The following is an 18,085-nucleotide window of genomic DNA, read 5'->3' as shown; positions in this document are numbered from 1 at the left end:
AATGTTGCTTTCTCTAAACATCAAGTTGATAAACGCAACGTTATCTCTAAATATTGTCTAAATGTTACCTTAGATGAAGCAAAACAAATAAAAAATATCAAAAGCAACACTTTGTCTAGAATCGTTGTATTTAACATACATGAATAGTAGCAAAAAAATAAATTTAGCTAATGCAACGTTTTAAAACATCACTTTTTAAAAAATGGTTGCAATATGCAATCTATGGTGTAGTGATATCGTTTTGTTTTGCTAATGCACTTTTAGAAATATTTTTTCAAATTTACCTTTATTTATGGTAAAAGAGAGAAATTTAGTATTAATGCAAAATAATAATAATTAAGTTAAAAAAATTAAAGAGAGAGAATCTTTGTATAGAAAGTAGAAATTTAGGTGAGTTATTAAAGGTAAATTAGTATTTTAATTGTGTAATTAATATTGCATTAGAGATATACTATTGGGCCAAAAATTGAAATTGATATGAGGTTCTCTACCCGTGTGTATATATATATGACAAGTCAAATATGATTTCAATAACTCCGAAAAAAAAGAATTTAAAATAAAAACATGAAATAGAATAATTAGATATTATAGAAAGAATATTAATTAATTGAACCATTACATCAGAACAAATAATGTTAAATACGTGAAATATTACTATGTATGTCAATATTACTATGTTGACATACTTACGGTACGATATTTTAATAATAATATCTTCAAAATATTCTTTCTATAATATCTAATTGTTACTATGTTACAAATTTGGTATTGTTTGTTTAAACCCAATTGCCGACTTCATTATTTTAACGTGTTCGCTAAAAATTAAAATATTTGTACACTTTTTTTTTTTAGTTTTTAGCTATAAATTTTTTATAATTTTTATAAATAAATTTTAATTCAGTAATTAAGTTATTTGAATTTCAAAAGTAAAAACTTGATTCAAGAACTTTCCAAATTCAATGGTTCCATTATCATTAATATCAACTTCATTAATCATAAAATTCAATTCTTCTTTAGAAAGATTTTGTTCAATTGACTTTATTGCAGTAGCAAGTTAATCCGACCTAATGAACATCAAATCAATTAAATTAAGAATTAATTAAGCAAATTAATAAGAAGAATTAATTAATTACAGTCTCCCACAATGATTTTTCGTCACACTATTTATACAATTTGATTAATGTCATAATCAGATATCTTGACCTCAGGATGCTTTCAAAATTTAAATATGTATATTTCATATTAATATCTCTATTCAAACTAATAGTTCACATGGATTGACCAAATTTTGATAAATCAAGGTTTAGGTGAAATTAATGTAAGACTTCGAAGATATGAAAAATTAATTTAGTAAATTTTAACTTTATATTAACCATTACTCCTTCACTCACTTTTTTATATTCAAAATATAATGACTCTACTCACGAAAAACAATTTTTTTATAACTATCTAGATAATAACGGTGAAGAAAGAGAATGGAATATACATCGTATACTATTAGACATGATCTACAATGTCTAATAGTATACGATGTATAATCCACTCGCTTTCTTCTCCGTTGTCATCTAGATGGTTATAAAAAAATTATTCTCTATTGTGAGTAGAGTTGTATTTTATTAATTTTTTTTTGGTTGACTAATCGTATTTTATTAATGAATATGAGAAAGTGAGTAAAGAATAAAAATTTAGGGTAAATTTCAAATAAAATTTATGTGGTTTTACTAATTTTCAGATATAGGACTGTTATTTACTAAGGTTTTAGCAAAATAATGACTTTTTCGATTGATACTATTAAAATCACTCTTGGCGACTTCAAAAATGACATATTTTGATATTATTTAGATGATGTTTGGTAAAAAGGGAGTAAGTTAATGTTTTGAGATTATTTAAATGATGTTTGATAGAGAGAGAAAGTTCTAAAAAAATGATTTTCGAAAATAAAAAATGTAATTCCATAGCAAATATGACATTGAACAACTTTAATTCTTAAAATTTTTTATTTTTAGGTTGTTAAAGATGGTTTTAATAGCATTAATCCAAAAAGACATTGTTTTATTAAAAGTGCGAAAACTCAATTCTCATTTTGACAAAAGGTAAACTACGACCCTTTTTCAGAAAATTAATGAAACCACAATGATTTTATTTGAAATTTACCTTAAAAATTTAATATATGGCTCAATTTTACCAAATTTATTTTTTCTTTAAATCTTATGAATTCTTAAAATTTTAGTTAGTCAAAATACATGTGAATACAACGGTTAGTTTGAATAAAAATATTAATTTGAACACTACTAGTTTGAGAAGCCAAACAAGTGTTTTGGCTTCAAATAAAATAAATAAATAAGATGACACTCAATAATCAAGTTTTTTTCACCTAAAAATCAACGCACATGAAAGAAAATCAATAAGGCCCTGTTCTTTATCACTTAATTTCAGTAACAATCAGTTCAGTTCAGTTCAGTTCAATTCAGTTCAGTTCAGTTCAGTTCAATTCAATTCAGTTCAGTTCAGTTCAGCATTTAGTTTCAGCATTTAGTTTCAGTATTCAGTAATTTATCATTATTTATTATATTATCATTATGTATATATAATTTATTATAATTATTATTATTATTTATCTATAATTTATCATTATTTATTATTATTATTATTTATAGTTTATCATTATCTATAAATTAGATAAAAATCAAGAAATGATAGTTTATTAAAGTATATATGGTTTAATAAAAAAAATAAAACTAAAGTATGCATTCATATTTAAAAATTAGAAATTGCATCCATATTATGAATTATTTCTCAAATTTATCCAATTTATCAATGTTAGAGATAAAATTCCACCATTTTAGACGTTAGAGGTAAAATTACTTCTGACCCAAAACGTTATTTTTACACTTTAACCCTTAATTAAAATAAAAAGTTAAGAGTTTGTATTCATATGAAAATTTGTATTTAATTTCATAGGCTTTAAATTATATATAAATTTGTATTTGTATGTAATTTGTATTTTTAATTTAAATTAGACTCATTTTTATATAATTTCATAGGCTTTTATCGAGCCAAGATTTTATCATCCCGGGCTTTTATTTGATATTCAATTTAGTTTTATCTTTAATAATATATTTATTTATTATTGATATTATTAAATTTATTAGAACCATTATTATTATTATTATAAGTTCATTAATGTCCAATATTATCATGAAAATTATTTTAAAGTCTAATATCATCATTATTGTTAAGTTCGGTAGCATTCAGTTAAGTTCAGTTAAGTTCAGTATTCAGTAGTATTCAGTTAAATTCAGTTCAGTATTCAGCAGTATTCAGTTCAGTTCAGTTCAATTCAATTCAGTTCAGTTCAGTTCAATTCAGTTCAGTTCAGTTCAGTTTTTTTCAGCGATAAAGAACAGAGCCTAACTGTATGTATTCTCCTGATCCATATAATGTTTTATTTTAAATACAACAACAACAAAGCTTTAGTCCCAAAATGATTCAAGATCGGCTAACATGAACCATATATGAAATCGTGCAATCAAGTCGTTTCAGCAACACATATTCGCTCCAATCCCTAATAAACTCATATCACTCTTAATCACCCTCTTCCAAGTTTGTTTAAGTATAGCCTTAAACCTCACCACTCAGTCCTCCTAAGCGAGGCATAAGCGCTCTCTTCGTCTTACATGGCCAAACAACCTTAGTTGATTTTCGCTCGTTTTATTCTCCATAGCTGTAACCCCTACTTTTGTTCTAATTATTTCATTACTCACCATATCCTTTCTCGTATAACCACACATCCATCTCAACATACGCATCTCCACCACCGATACCTTATTAATACGAGACAACATAGAAACACAAAATTGGACACAGACAGCTTTTCTCTCATTAGATTCGGTTTCAATTGATTTTTGGAGCGCAAATATTTCTAAATTTTAGGATACTCAACTCGTCTGGGTTTTATAATCCCATACTAACTTGAGCTAGGGTTCGATGTATACTAAAACTAGAAAATGTTTAGGAAAAACATTGATTTTGTAATGTATTATCCCTACCAGATATGATTTAATCAAAGACAGAATAATTTTGATATTTTCAGGATATTAAAATCTAATGAACAAAACTATAAAATGGATCGGAATATGAAAATGGAGAAGGAGATTACTCGATTCTGCCAGCAGATTTCCTCAACATAACTCAGAAGAGCTTAGCTGTTTGATCCTCGTTGGAACCTCAATTTCCCCCAAATTAAGCGAATCGAAAAATTAAGCGAAAGAAGAAGAGATCACTCAGGTTAGCGGGAAAAATATTGATTTTGTAATTTATTATCCCTACCTGATAACCTGATATGACCTAACAGAAGACAGAATAATTTTGATATTTTCAGAAAATATCTAATTATTAGATTAGAATCAAAATCTAATGAACGAAACTATAAAATGGATCGGAATATGAAAATCGAGAAAGAGATCGTCATCACAACCTCAATTTCTCCCAAATCCATATATTAAAAATAAAAATCAAATCAGAATCGAAAAATAGAGCAAAAGAAGAGAAGATCACGCAGGTCAGGGAAAAAACATTGATTTTGTAATTTATTATCCCTACCTGATAACCTGATATGATTTAATAGAATCAACAATTTTCATATTTTCAGGAAATAATCTAATAATGCGATTAGAATCAAAATCTGAAAAAGGAAATTATAAAATGGATCGGAATATGAAAAGTTCATTACAGAACTAGGTGTGGTGCCTGACATTGTCAATCCCAGTAACAATGGAGCCATTGCGCAAGCAAAGGAACCACGGTCTCATAATGCATCCAAGCACTACCTAAAGCGATACCACATCATAAGAGAGATTGTGGCTAGAGGAGATGTGAGAATAGAAAGAGTACCTACAGAGGACAACGTTGCAGATCCGTTGACAAAGCCTTTAACCCAGAAAGTACATGATCGTCATTTAACTTCTACTGGGATAAGTTTTAGAAACAATTGGCTTTAGTCCAAGTGGGAGTATGTTGGGGTTTTGGTGTCCTATAGACAATTGTTCTAGGATACAAACTTGATGTAAATGAATTGTTCTTTATATCATTTGTTTTAATGAGATATATGGTTTATAACTATATAAAGGCAATCCCTTTTAAGCACTAAATAAAGTCTAATAAAAGGAAATCCGTAAGTTTGTTTAAAGTGATTATAAAGTGTTCATACAAGCATAAAGTGAGACAAAACTTTATAATAAACTAATAAACTTAAAATCACCCCAAGTCAAGTGATATGTTTAGGATTGATATATCACTGTTGAGGCTTGTATGTAACAATGTCTTCTGTCCGACAGAAAGCTGATCTCACAAGCTTCATATATACAGATATCTGGACAGTTACATAGATCCGATGAAACGTTGTTCATTAGGATTGGGGATCCGATTTGAGATAACAGGATGGGTAGATTCATCCTTGTCACCCGTTCATCTCATTGGTATTAATAGGTATAACTAATCCTCAGACTCAAAGGAATGTTAATTGGTCATCCTGAATTACTGAATGTGAGACTTTGATCCTGCTGTCCCACGATCCTTAACAGAGATGACTCTGGGGTGTGAACGGCAAAGGTTGGGTGTCACAGGAGGTAATGTCAGGGTAGTTATACATTGGATTGAGCATTTATCACTCCCGATTAATGGGAGATACATCCAAGGATCGTTTGTGGAAGACTCGACTCTAAATCCTTGCAAGGTGATAGCTTAAGAGTAAGAAATACAGATTTCACTTAACCTATCTATTTGAGTTGACTCGGCCTATACAAGTAAAACGAACGTCTCGCTATATGTGACTTAACATCACCCATAGTCATAAGATTCAGTTCAAGGATGTAGTTGATAAAAGATCGAATTATACTGTAACTAATACGGAAGGGTTAACGACAGAATCAACCTGTCTTCTTAACGGATTCTGGGGGAATGATTACAGACTTGCCAATAACATACTCAGTACATTATTCCGTTATGCAAAGATTAAATATAATTCTTGAAGAAATTAATTTAATAGTTGCATACGGCCAGAAGTAGTAAGAACCTAATAGATCACACATAAGACTTGGAACCAAAAGAGAGATGGATGTTATTAATTGATGGAAGCCCAATTGAGCCCAGTAAGGCCCATTTAAATAGAGGGGGCCGAAATTTATATATAATAAATAAGGAATTATTTTAATTCTATTAATCCTAATTTGATTAGGAATATGAATTAAATTAATTAAGAGATAATTAAGTTAGGAGTTTTAATTAGATTAATATACTCCTATTATTATCCAATTAGGTTATTTATTATTATCCTACATATATTAGATATATAATGAGATAATAATTGGGAATTCTATTCCGAATTGAATTCCTATTAAGTAACCTATTCCTATCTAACTAGGGTTTAGATACAAGTAATTATATATACCCCTACTACATGAATTTCGACTAAGCTCCCTAATCCCCCCTTTGTGATTTTCGAAATTTACAAGTTAGAGAGAGAAAGAGAATTCGACTCCCCTAGTTCGTGGACAAGAATTCATACGGCTTCCATCGATCGATTAATTTCATCTATCTCCTTCTTCTTTGATATTGTGTTGGTTAATTAGAGGTAATCTATTTTGGTTGCATCTCATACGGTTGATTCTAACTTAACCTCACCGTGTTTTACTTCGTGCTTGGGAACTCGGAGAAGAGTTGTGGGCGCTTCATTAACAACGGTAGATTGTTCTTCAAAGGTATTTCTTCTTATCCCTCTTTATATGAAATAACGATTAACGGATCCTATGGTTAAAAGGAAGTAGGCTAAAAATTTTATATTTCCGCTGCTATACCTTAGCTTAATTTCCTTCAGTGGTATCAGAGCCATCGTTAAATCCATTATTTCATATATGAAAATTTAGAAGTTTTTCAATAGGATTGAATAAATATTTATGGTTAGGATTAATTAACAAATTATTTGATTAATTAATTCTAAAGATAAATAAATTTTAATTAATTGTTAATTAAAATAGATTATGTGTATATTCTTAATTGTTTCTGTTGATAATCATTATAACAAAATCTATTAGTTTTATAGTTAGGTTAATAAAATTAGTTTTATTAATTCTAAAAGATAAAACGGAAATCTATTGTAGTTTTTCCTATTTCTGAAAATCGTTTTTAAAACCGTTTTAAAATCTGATATATATATACATATATATGTTTTATATAAATAAATAAATAAATACGACAGCGGCTCGGGTCGCGCCTCACGGCGCGACTAGCCGCCGTCGCGCGACTGCTGCCTCGCGGCAGCAGCCGCGTGCGCAGCCGCGGGTCTGCTGCCAAACGGCAGCAGCCCAGCTTCGGGCCTCCGGCCCGAATCCCACTTGATTTTAATTGTTAAAATCGGCTTGAATATAATTTGTATATATATATATATGTTTCAGAAATTAATAGTTTTCTATTTTGATTATCGAATGAAAATTCGTTTAAAAGTTTGTTTTTACCAAGTTGTAAATCAAAGTGTTAAATGAATTGAAATCAAAATAATTGGGACATGCATAATCGACGTTTTATATGGTTATATTAATCTAAGAATTAATATAAAGATACAAAACGATTAGAAGTAAAATTGGATGAAAGTTAATTTGACGAGTTAATGTGATTAACCTAAATATTACATAAGACGGTTATGTAATCAACCAATTAAATTTATTTAATTGAGTCTATGCATGTTTGGAGTTATGGACATATTTGGACCCTCCTTTTAGTCTTTTGGTATTTTTGAAATAGGGCCTGCGCGTCCTACCTTTCTACTATCTATTGTAATTTCTCCTCTCATCTGATTCCCTTCAATTCAATTGAAGTTTTCTTATAGTAGTATAGAAATTAATATGTAATTTCAAGGCGCCATGGAGAAGACGGAGGACCTAAAGAGAAATATGTAATAGTTAGTATTTCCTTAGGTTTGCCCTTTTATTCCGTCTCTGGCTCGACGGAATAATTTAGATGATATGTCCATAACGCCAATGTATGTGTCTGATGTATGCTAAAGCAAATCAAGACTAAGTTAGATTATGAGACTTAAATAAAATCCCTCGTTAAAAAAGTTAAGTAAATAAGCAAGTTATTAAAATCGGTTGCCCCTCCCTAATATTATAATTCAGCCGGCAGTACTGGGGGCCTTTGGGTTGTTGAGCAAACTCAAGCTCGGGGTCTTATGGTAACACCTGAATTATCGAAAGTCATTCTTTCATGAATATGGGGTAATACTTAAATTAGATTATGATAATTTGATGAGTAAACTCATGTTGTCATAAACTAATGGGCAATATGGTTGGGATTAATGTGAATAGCATATTAGTTACTAATGTGGTTAGTAACCCAATAACCTAGGAGTCACATTCGAGATGTGATTGATTACATGAATCTACCTAACAAATGAGACTAGCTTGTTGAGCAAACTCAAGGCGAAATCTCAGGAGTTAGGATCCTAGCTCACTAAAGGATTTGTGAAATTCTTCGAATTAATATGGAGGGCTATTAATTTGGCAAAATAGCGGGAGCAATCTGAAATAAATTAAAAGGCCTATAATTTTAGATTGTTATACTTTAAAGCAAATGAATGACATACGTTTACTCTTTCTCACTCTCAGGTTTTGTTTAAACACACTTCTTAAAATCATGACTAAAACCAATCTGCAAAACATTCTTACCGATAACAAACTGAATGGTTCAAACTTCACCGACTGGTTTCGTAACCTCAAAATTGTTTTGAAGTTCGAGAAAATTGGGTATGTACTTGATACACCGATACCCCCTGTCCCTGAAGATGATGCTCCCATCGAGGAAATTGATGCTTATCATAAGCACAAGGCTGATGACGATCATGCCGGATGCATCATACTTGCATCGATGACATCGGAATTACAAAGGCAACATGAGGAGATGAATGCCAATTCTATCATCATGCACCTAAAGGAATTGTTTGGGAAACAAACCAGGTGCGAACGCTACGAGATATCCAAGTTGTTATATCTTTGCAGGATGCAAGAGGGCACATCAGTCATGACACATTGTGTCAAGATGATTGGCTACATTACCAAACTTTCTAGTATTGGATTTGCGATGGATAACGAATTAAGTGTAGACTTAATTCTTCAATCCCTCTCAGAAAGTTATTCACAGTTCATTATGAACTATCAGATGAATGACTTGCAAACCTCTCTTGAAGAGCTTGCAAATATGCTCAAGTCAGTTGAGCCCAATATGAAGAAAGACAAGACCATACCGGCTCTTGTAATTGAGGGATCAAAGAAGAGGAAAGGGAATTTTCCCAATCCTAAACATCCCAAGAAAGGTAAGAAAGCTGTGTCCAAGGGAAAGGAAGTGAAGAAGCCCAAAGGAGAGTGCCACTTCTGTGGTAAAGACGGGCATTGGAAGAGAAACTGCAAGGAGTATCTAGCCACCCTCAAGAAGGGCAAAGGCGGTGCTTCTACATCTAGTATGTTTATTGAAATAAATATAGTTTCACAGTCTGAATCTTGGGTACTTGATACCGGATGTGGATCTCATATTTGTACAAATATGCAGGAGCTAAAACAGACCGAGGAACTAAAGAAAGGAAGCATAAACTTGCGAGTAGGAAATGGAGCAAGAGTTGCCGCCCTCGCAATTGGAGATTATGTTTTACCGTTGCCCTCTGGGCTTGTAATAGAATTAAGGAATTGTTTATACGTTCCTGAGATGTCTCGTAACATTATTTCTATTAGCCGTCTTGTTGACGACGGTTTTCATATTTCAATAAAAGACAAGAGTTGCAATTTTTATAAAGATTCGATCTTTTATTTTTCAGGAATTTTACAAAATGGGATTTATGTGTTAGATAACAAAATTCCTGCTTTTGCAATTGATACCAAAAGACATAAGCTAGATAATTCAACTTACTTGTGGCATTGTCGTTTAGGCCATATAAACAAGAGACGCATGCTAAAGCTACATTCAGATGGGCTTATAGATCCAATCGATCCTGAATCATTGGAAACATGCGAATCATGTTTAAAAGGTAAAATGACAAAGACACCCTTTAGCAATAAAGGTGAGCGTGTATCAGACACTCTAGGACTCATTCATTCAGATGTATGCGGTCCTATGTCAGTCCAAGCAAGAGGAGGATTCAGATACTTCATTAGCTTCATAGATGACCATACTCAATATGGTTACATCTACTTGATGAGGCACAAATCAGAAGCTTTTGACAAGTTCAAATGCTTCAAGAATGAAGTAGAAAATCAATTGGGAAAGAAAATAAAGACGCTTCGATCCGATCGAGGTGGCGAATATCTTTCGGATGATTTTCTAAATTATCTAACTGAATGTGGGATATGCTCACAATGGACACCTCCCTATACACCACAACATAATGGTGTATCCGAGAGGAGGAACCGTACCCTATTAGATATGGTACGATCCATGATGAGCATGGCCTTACTTCCAAAGACGTTCTGGGGCTATGCCTTAGAAACTGCCCTCTTCACCCTGAACCGAGTACCAACTAAATCCGCTAGTTCCACACCATATGAATTGTTCGTTGGTAGGAAACCCGTTTTCTCGTTTATGAGAGTATGGGGTTGTTCAGCGTATGTCAAACGCATTGCGTCCGACAAACTAGATTCTAAATCTGATAAATGTTTCTTCATTGGATATCCCAGGGAAACCGTAGGGTATTACTTCTATCATCCAGATGATCAGAAAGTAATAGTATCCAAGCACGCAACCTTCTTAAAGAAAGAGTTTCTCGAAGAAACACAAAAGGGAAGCATGATTGAACTCGACAAAGTTCAAGAAGAAGAAACACCGAATGAAACAACAGAAGCGGTTGAGGTACCCGAAGTAGTCCCATTAGATGAGACTCTAGTGGCACCTATTCGTAGATCACGAAGAGTTCGTGAACTCCCAGTTAGATATGGTTTTCTAGTGGGAGATGATAATGAGGTTCCTGTGTTAGACGACGAACCCGAAAACTACGAAGAGGCTCTTGCTAGTCCAGATTCTAAAGCATGGTTTGAGGCCATGGATTCTGAAATGGATTCCATGTATACTAACCAAGTGTGGACTTTGGTTGATCCACCCGAAGGGATAATTCCCATTGGGTGCAGGTGGATCTTCAAAAAGAAGACAGACATGGATGGAAAGGTTAGCACCTACAAAGCTAGGTTAGTAGCGAAAGGATATCGTCAGAAGCAAGGAATTGATTATGACGAAACTTTCTCTCCTGTGGCTATGTCCAAATCAATCAGAATTATGCTTGCAATTGCCGCTCATTTTGATTATGAGATTTGGCAAATGGATGTGAAAACAGCTTTCCTGAACGGAAACCTGCTTGAGGATGTATATATGATGCAGCCTGAAGGTTTCATATCGAAGGATGCAAATAAAGTTTGCAAACTTCAGAGATCCATTTATGGACTCAAGCAAGCATCTAGAAACTGGAATAAGCGTTTTGACGAAACCATAAAACAATTTGGTTTCGAACAAAATTGCGAAGAAGCTTGCATTTACAAGAAAGCAAGTGGGAGCTCTATAGCATTTCTCATACTATATGTGGACGATATACTGTTAATGGGAAATGACATTGCTCTATTACAGTCGGTAAAAGTATGGTTATCCGGTAACTTCTCAATGAAAGACCTTGGTGAAGCAGCTTATATACTTGGTATAAAGATCTATAGAGATAGATCGAGAAGACTTCTTGGTCTTTCACAGGCTACATACATTGAAAAGGTGCTAAATCGGTTTAGCATGCTTGAATCGAAACGAGGTAACTTACCCATGCTACATGGAGTAAAGTTAAACAATCATCAATGTCCTAAAACTGATGATGACAAACGACACATGGTGGTAGTCCCGTACGCCAGCGCGATCGGTTTGATTATGTATGCTATGCTATGCACTAGACCTGACGTAGCGTTCGCGTTATCTGTAACGAGTCGTTACCAAGGGATTTCGGGAGACGAGCATTGGATTGCCGTCAAGAACATTCTTAAGTACTTGAGAAGGACTAAAGATATGTTCCTAGTGTACGGAGAAGGAGATCTGAAAATTAAAGGATTTTCAAACGCTAGTCATCTCACAGATGAGAATGATTTTAAATCCCAATCAGGATACCTGTTTATCTTGAATGGGGGCGCGGTCAGTTGGAAGAGTTCCAAGCAGAGAAGCGTAGCTTTCTCTACGACCGAGTCAGAGTACATCGTTGCTGCGGAAGCATCAAAGGAAGCAGTTTGGATTAGAAAGTTCATTATAGAACTAGGTGTGGTGCCTGACATTGTCAATCCCATTACTCTGTACTGTGATAACAATGGAGCCATTGCGCAAGCAAAGGAACCACGGTCTCATAATGCATCCAAGCACTACCTAAAGCGATACCACATCTTAAGAGAGATTGTGGCTAGAGGAGATGTGAGAATAGAAAGAGTACCTACAGAGGACAACGTTGCAGATCCGTTGACAAAGCCTTTAACCCAGAAAGTACATGATCGTCATTTAACTTCTACTGGGATAAGTTTTAGAAACAATTGTCTTTAGTCCAAGTGGGAGTATGTTGGGGTTTTGGTGTCCTATAGACAATTGTTCTTTATATCATTTGTTTTAATGAGATATATGTTTTATAACTATATAAAGGCAATCCCTTTTAAGCACTAAATAAAGTCTAATAAAAGGAAATCCGTAAGTTTGTTTAAAGTGATTATAAAGTGTTCATACAAGCATGAAGTGAGACAAAACTTTATAATAAACTAATAAACTTAAAACCACCCCAAGTCAAGTGATATGTTTAGGATTGATATATCACTGTTGAGACTTGTATGTAACAATGTCTTATGTCCGACAGAAAGCTGATCTCACAAGCTTCATATATACAGATATCTGGACAGTTACATAGATCCGATGAAATGTTGTTCATTAGGATTGGGGATCCGATTTGAGATAACAGGATGGGTAGATTCATCCTTGTCACCTATTCATCTCATTGGTATTAATAGGTATAACTAATCCTCAGACTCAAAGGAATGTTAATTGGTCATCCTGAATTACTGAATGTGAGACTTTGATCCTGCTGTCCCACGATCCTTAACAGAGATGACTCTGGGGTGTGAACGGCAAAGGTTGGGTGTCACAGGAGGTAATGTCAGGGTAGTTATACATTGGATTGAGCATTTATCACTCCCGATTAATGGGAGATACATCCAAGGATCGCTTGTGGAAGACTCGACTCTAAATCCTTGCAAGGTGATAACTTAAGAGTAAGAAATACAGATTTCACTTAACCTATCTATTTGAGTTGACTCGGCCTATACAAGTAAAACGAACGTCTCGCTATATGTGACTTGACATCACCCATAGTCATAAGATTCAGTTCAAGGATGTAGTTGATAAAGGATCGAATTATACTGTAACTAATATGGAAAGGTTAACGACAGAATCAACCTGTCTTCTTGACGGACTCTGGGGGAATGATTACAGACTTGCCAATAACATACTCAGTATATCATTCCGTTATGCAAAGATTAAATATAATTCTTGAAGAAATTAATTTAATAGTTGCATACGGCCAGAAGTAGTAAGAACCTAATGGATCACACATAAGACTTGGAACCAAAAGAGAGATGGATGTTATTAATTGATGGAAGCCCAATTGAGCCCAGTAAGGCCCATTTAAATAGAGGGGGCCAAAATTTATATATAATAAACAAGGAATTATTTTAATTCTATTAATCCTAATTTGATTAGGAATATGAATTAAATTAATTAAGAGATAATTAAGTTAGGAGTTTTAATTAGATTAATATACTCCTATTATTATCCAATTAGGTTATTTATTATTATCCTACATATATTAGATATATAATGAGATAATAATTGGGAATTCTATTCCGAATTGAATTCCTATTAAGTAACCTATTCCTATCTAACTAGGGTTTAGATACAAGTAATTATATATACCCCCCTACTACATGAATTTCGACTAAGCTCCCTAATCCCCCCTTTGTGATTTTTGAAATTTCCAAGTTAGAGAGAGAAAGAGAATTCGACTCCCCTAGTTCGTGGACAAGAATTCATACGGCTTCCATCGATCGATTAATTTCATATAGCTCCTTCTTCTTTGATCTTGTGTTGGTTAATTAGAGGCAATCTATTTTGGTTACTGTTAGACAAGGTGCCGAACGGCCTCGCCCGGGCGGACCGGGGGGTGGACACCTCATGGCGACGTAAACGGTGATTGGCGCCGAAAGCAACCAATCGTGGAATCAAGCTGCTCGGCAGGACCGGAGCTCGGAGTATGGAAGAGTCGCCACCCACGAATGGGAAAATGAACACCGATCCCTTGCGGGAGACCGGTGAGGGTTCGGGAAACTTAGGTACGAGCCGAGAAGGCTAGCTCCTTTCCGGAGAAAGGCTACTAGGCACCCCGACATCGCCCGGTTATGAACCACCGGCCTCCTACTCAGCGTGTTAGGCGATAACGGACTAATCACATATTTCTTTAAGTTTAAAATTCATTTAAAACCTTTTGTTTCTCGCTTTGAAAACCGTTTTGAGCATGTTATTCGAAAGCCATTTTAGTAAAGAATCACCCATTTTGCATAAATTAAAAAATACATAGGAGAGAGAGGGGGTGAAGAAAGAATTGATTTATTCACAGTGTGATTTTATGCTTTAGACTATACACTAATTCTAAGCTAATCTCATTCCCTAAAAACGAGTTTATTTACATGATTCGTACCTTAATCGATGTTGGAACGATTTAGGTATGTTTCAAAACCCCGTTAATTTACATGACATCGACTCGAATCGCCGTTGGAACGACTCGAGCGTTTGAAAACTCGAGATAAGAAGTTTTAACAAAAAAAAACGTGGTTAAGCATACAAGTCCATTTATTTTTGTACAAAATCATTTAGACAAGAAAACGATTCAAAACTCTATTATTTACAAATAGAAAACGATTTTAATTACAAGGTTCGCTTAATCCGTCATTGGAACGAATTAAGGTTTTAAAACGTGATGTTTTAGGAAACGGTTTAAAATGACAAAAATCTTTTATTTATTCTTGAAGAACATCTAGAAAAGCTTTAATTTAGACAAACAACTTGAAATCTCTTTTTATCTTTTATTTTCCCTTTTTTCACTCAATGGACTCTTTACTTATCATAATTACAACAATAAACCAACTAAACCAAAATTCGTCAATTGAAAACCAATTTAAAACATATATCCCCAAATGCCAAAAGGATAAGGAAAGGAATATACACATATATATATATATTAGATAAAAATAATGATATACCTATAACTTTGAAAACCAAGTAAAGAATACCATATAATATAGCTAAGTATATGTATAATAGTGAAAATAACACTAAGTATGATATATTATAATCAAAACATGTAAAAATAATGAACAAAGTTCACAAATAAGAAAAAAAACATGTTTACCTCAAAATAGTTTTTTACGTAATATATACTAAACCAACATTTTTAATAACCCAAAAACCATTCCCAATTGATTACCTCAAAAATTCAAACAAGTAGAAAAATTATACACATATATATATAATTTACAAAGCTAGATTAGGTTTGAAAATAGAATGAATGATCATATAATACATAATTATTAAACATATACTCCCAAAACAATTTTAATCAATTCCTTACATATGTATATAGGGCCAAAAGTCAAGAAAATTGGAAAAAGAGAGCTTAAAAGGAGATTTTTAAAATTCCAGCAGCATTACCGACGGAAAATCCGTCGGTAAACTTCTTTTAGTGACAGAAACAGAAAAGTTACAGAAACAGCTCCAAACTTTACAGATTTATTAAAAGGCTTTAGATTAGATCTATTCTATCGTTTTAGGTCCCCGAACTACCAAAATTGGATCATAGTCTATAACGGATGTTCCTAAAACGATGTTTTATTTCAAAACGTTATTTAGAAATATTTTCAAAAACTTATAATTACAACGTTTTTTAATCCCGAACTACCTTTGAATCGGATCACGGTTCGTATTGGGATATTGACAAGAGGTTTTTTATTTCAAAATAAAAACGAACGTTTATTTAATACGAGACAAAAATAAATAAATACGGGAAACTAAATAAGACGTGATAAATAAATAACTAAATAAAAACTGTACCCTAAAAAATAAAATAAGAAAATAAATTCAACGAATAAATAAATGAAATAAATAAAACGAGTCTAGTCCTCGGATAATACCTCAAGATCCGTATTTGACGGCTGAAGTCGGTTGATTCCACGAGTTGCCTTTTTGTGTTTTTCGGGTTTTTTTAGTAAAAATTTAACTTTTAGGAAATTCGGACTTTTTGAGAAAAAAAATATTTTCCTCAAAAAAATTCACTTTCTCTCTCCAAAAATGTCTAGAGTGAGAAAGCTCTCCAAAATCCCCTCCCTCCCTAAATGCATGGGGATCCGTGCCTTTTATAGGCACGGATCCCCGGAAACTTTGGGCGGATGCCCAACATATGTTGGGCGAACGCCCAACATTAGTTGGGCGAACACCCAACTTGGTTGGGCGGACGCCCAACTTTTGTTGGGCATACGCCCAACAGGCGTTGGGCGTTCGCCCAACAGGCGTTGGGCGCTCGCCCAATGGCCGTCGGGCGCGTGCGCCCAGCGGACGTCGGGCGTGCGCCCCGCGCTGTCCGGCGCGCGCACCCAGCGGACGTCGGGCGTGCGCCCCGTGCTATCGGGCGCGCGCCGATTACCGCTAGGCGCTCGCACCACGTCGCTGAGCACTCACGAGCCGTCCATTCGACGACTGCAACTCCTACCGACCTCACATGTTTTTTATTATATATTTTTGCTTTAAAACTTCCGGAGCAAACCACTCCAACCATCTTGTTACGGGTTTTCGTCACAGGTCCTCCAACTCGGTGTCTACAGTTGCCCCTACTTTCCTATTTTGACAGTGATGTGTGTGTTTTGAAAACGTTTTTTTGCTAACGCAACACATGCAATGTAAATATATTAAAGTAAAAGACACGTAAAGAGTAGGAGGAAGAATACGTGATCTCTGTGCCATGTGCCACGTGCTCCGGCTTTGTCTTCGATCCTCTCCGTCCTTGCTTTCGAATCGACTGTCGGTGGACGTTTTTTCTTAAGGATCCTAGCCTAAATCGACCGCGGGAAAACAGCTCTTTCTAGCGACCCTAGTCTCTAAATCGATCGTGGGTAAAATGGCTCAAAAGCTACCTCGATCGTGGACCAAAGGTAAGAAGGCTCAGAAGCAACCTCGGTCGTGGACCGTAGGTAGGATGGCTCAAAAGCAACCTCGGTCGTGGACCTTAGGTAGGATGGCTCAAAAGCAACCTCGGTCGTGGACCGCAGGTAAGATGGCTCAAAAGCTACCTCGGTCGTGGACCGTAGGTAAGATGGCTCAAAAGCTACCTCGGTCGTGGACCGTAGGTAAGATGGCTCAAAAGCAACCTTGATCGTGGATCGAAGGTAGGATGGCTCAAAAGCAACCCCAGTCGTGGACCATAGGTAAGATGGCTCAAAAGCAACCTCGGTCGTGGACCGTAGGTAAGATGGCTCAAAAGCAACCTCGGTCGTGGACTGTAAGTAAGATGGCTCAAAAGCAACCTCGGTCGTGGACCGTAAGTAAGGTGGCTCAAAAGCAAAAGGGTTCTTTCTAGCAATTCTGAATTCTAAAACACTGTCGTCTATATTTTCACTGGAGCTATTGTCTCGGGCATTTTGAGTGGTTTGGTAGGAACGCGCTTACCCGTTTGTTTGGAACGCTTTTGACAAAAAAAATCATTTTTCTGTCAACTGTTGTCTGTATTTTGACTGGTGCCACTGTTCTATAAAATTTCGGCTGTCGTCTGGAGTCATATCTTTGTGGTATTGGTCACCATCTGGCAGAAGCGCAGGCTGAAACAGACTGCGAATCGGAGGTCTGTGCACCTGGTAATTAATTATTTACTTTTCACCTTTATGTCACATCGTACCTTTTTCACTATTTATGGGAATGCCATTCCCTCTTCATATATAAGGTGGTGGGG

The sequence above is a fragment of the Euphorbia lathyris genome, chromosome 5, assembly GCF_963576675.1.
Source record: "Euphorbia lathyris chromosome 5, ddEupLath1.1, whole genome shotgun sequence".
Classification (NCBI taxonomy): Eukaryota; Viridiplantae; Streptophyta; class Magnoliopsida; order Malpighiales; family Euphorbiaceae; genus Euphorbia; species Euphorbia lathyris.
The sequence above is the reverse complement of the archived record's forward strand: the minus strand, read 5'-3'. Positions refer to the sequence as shown.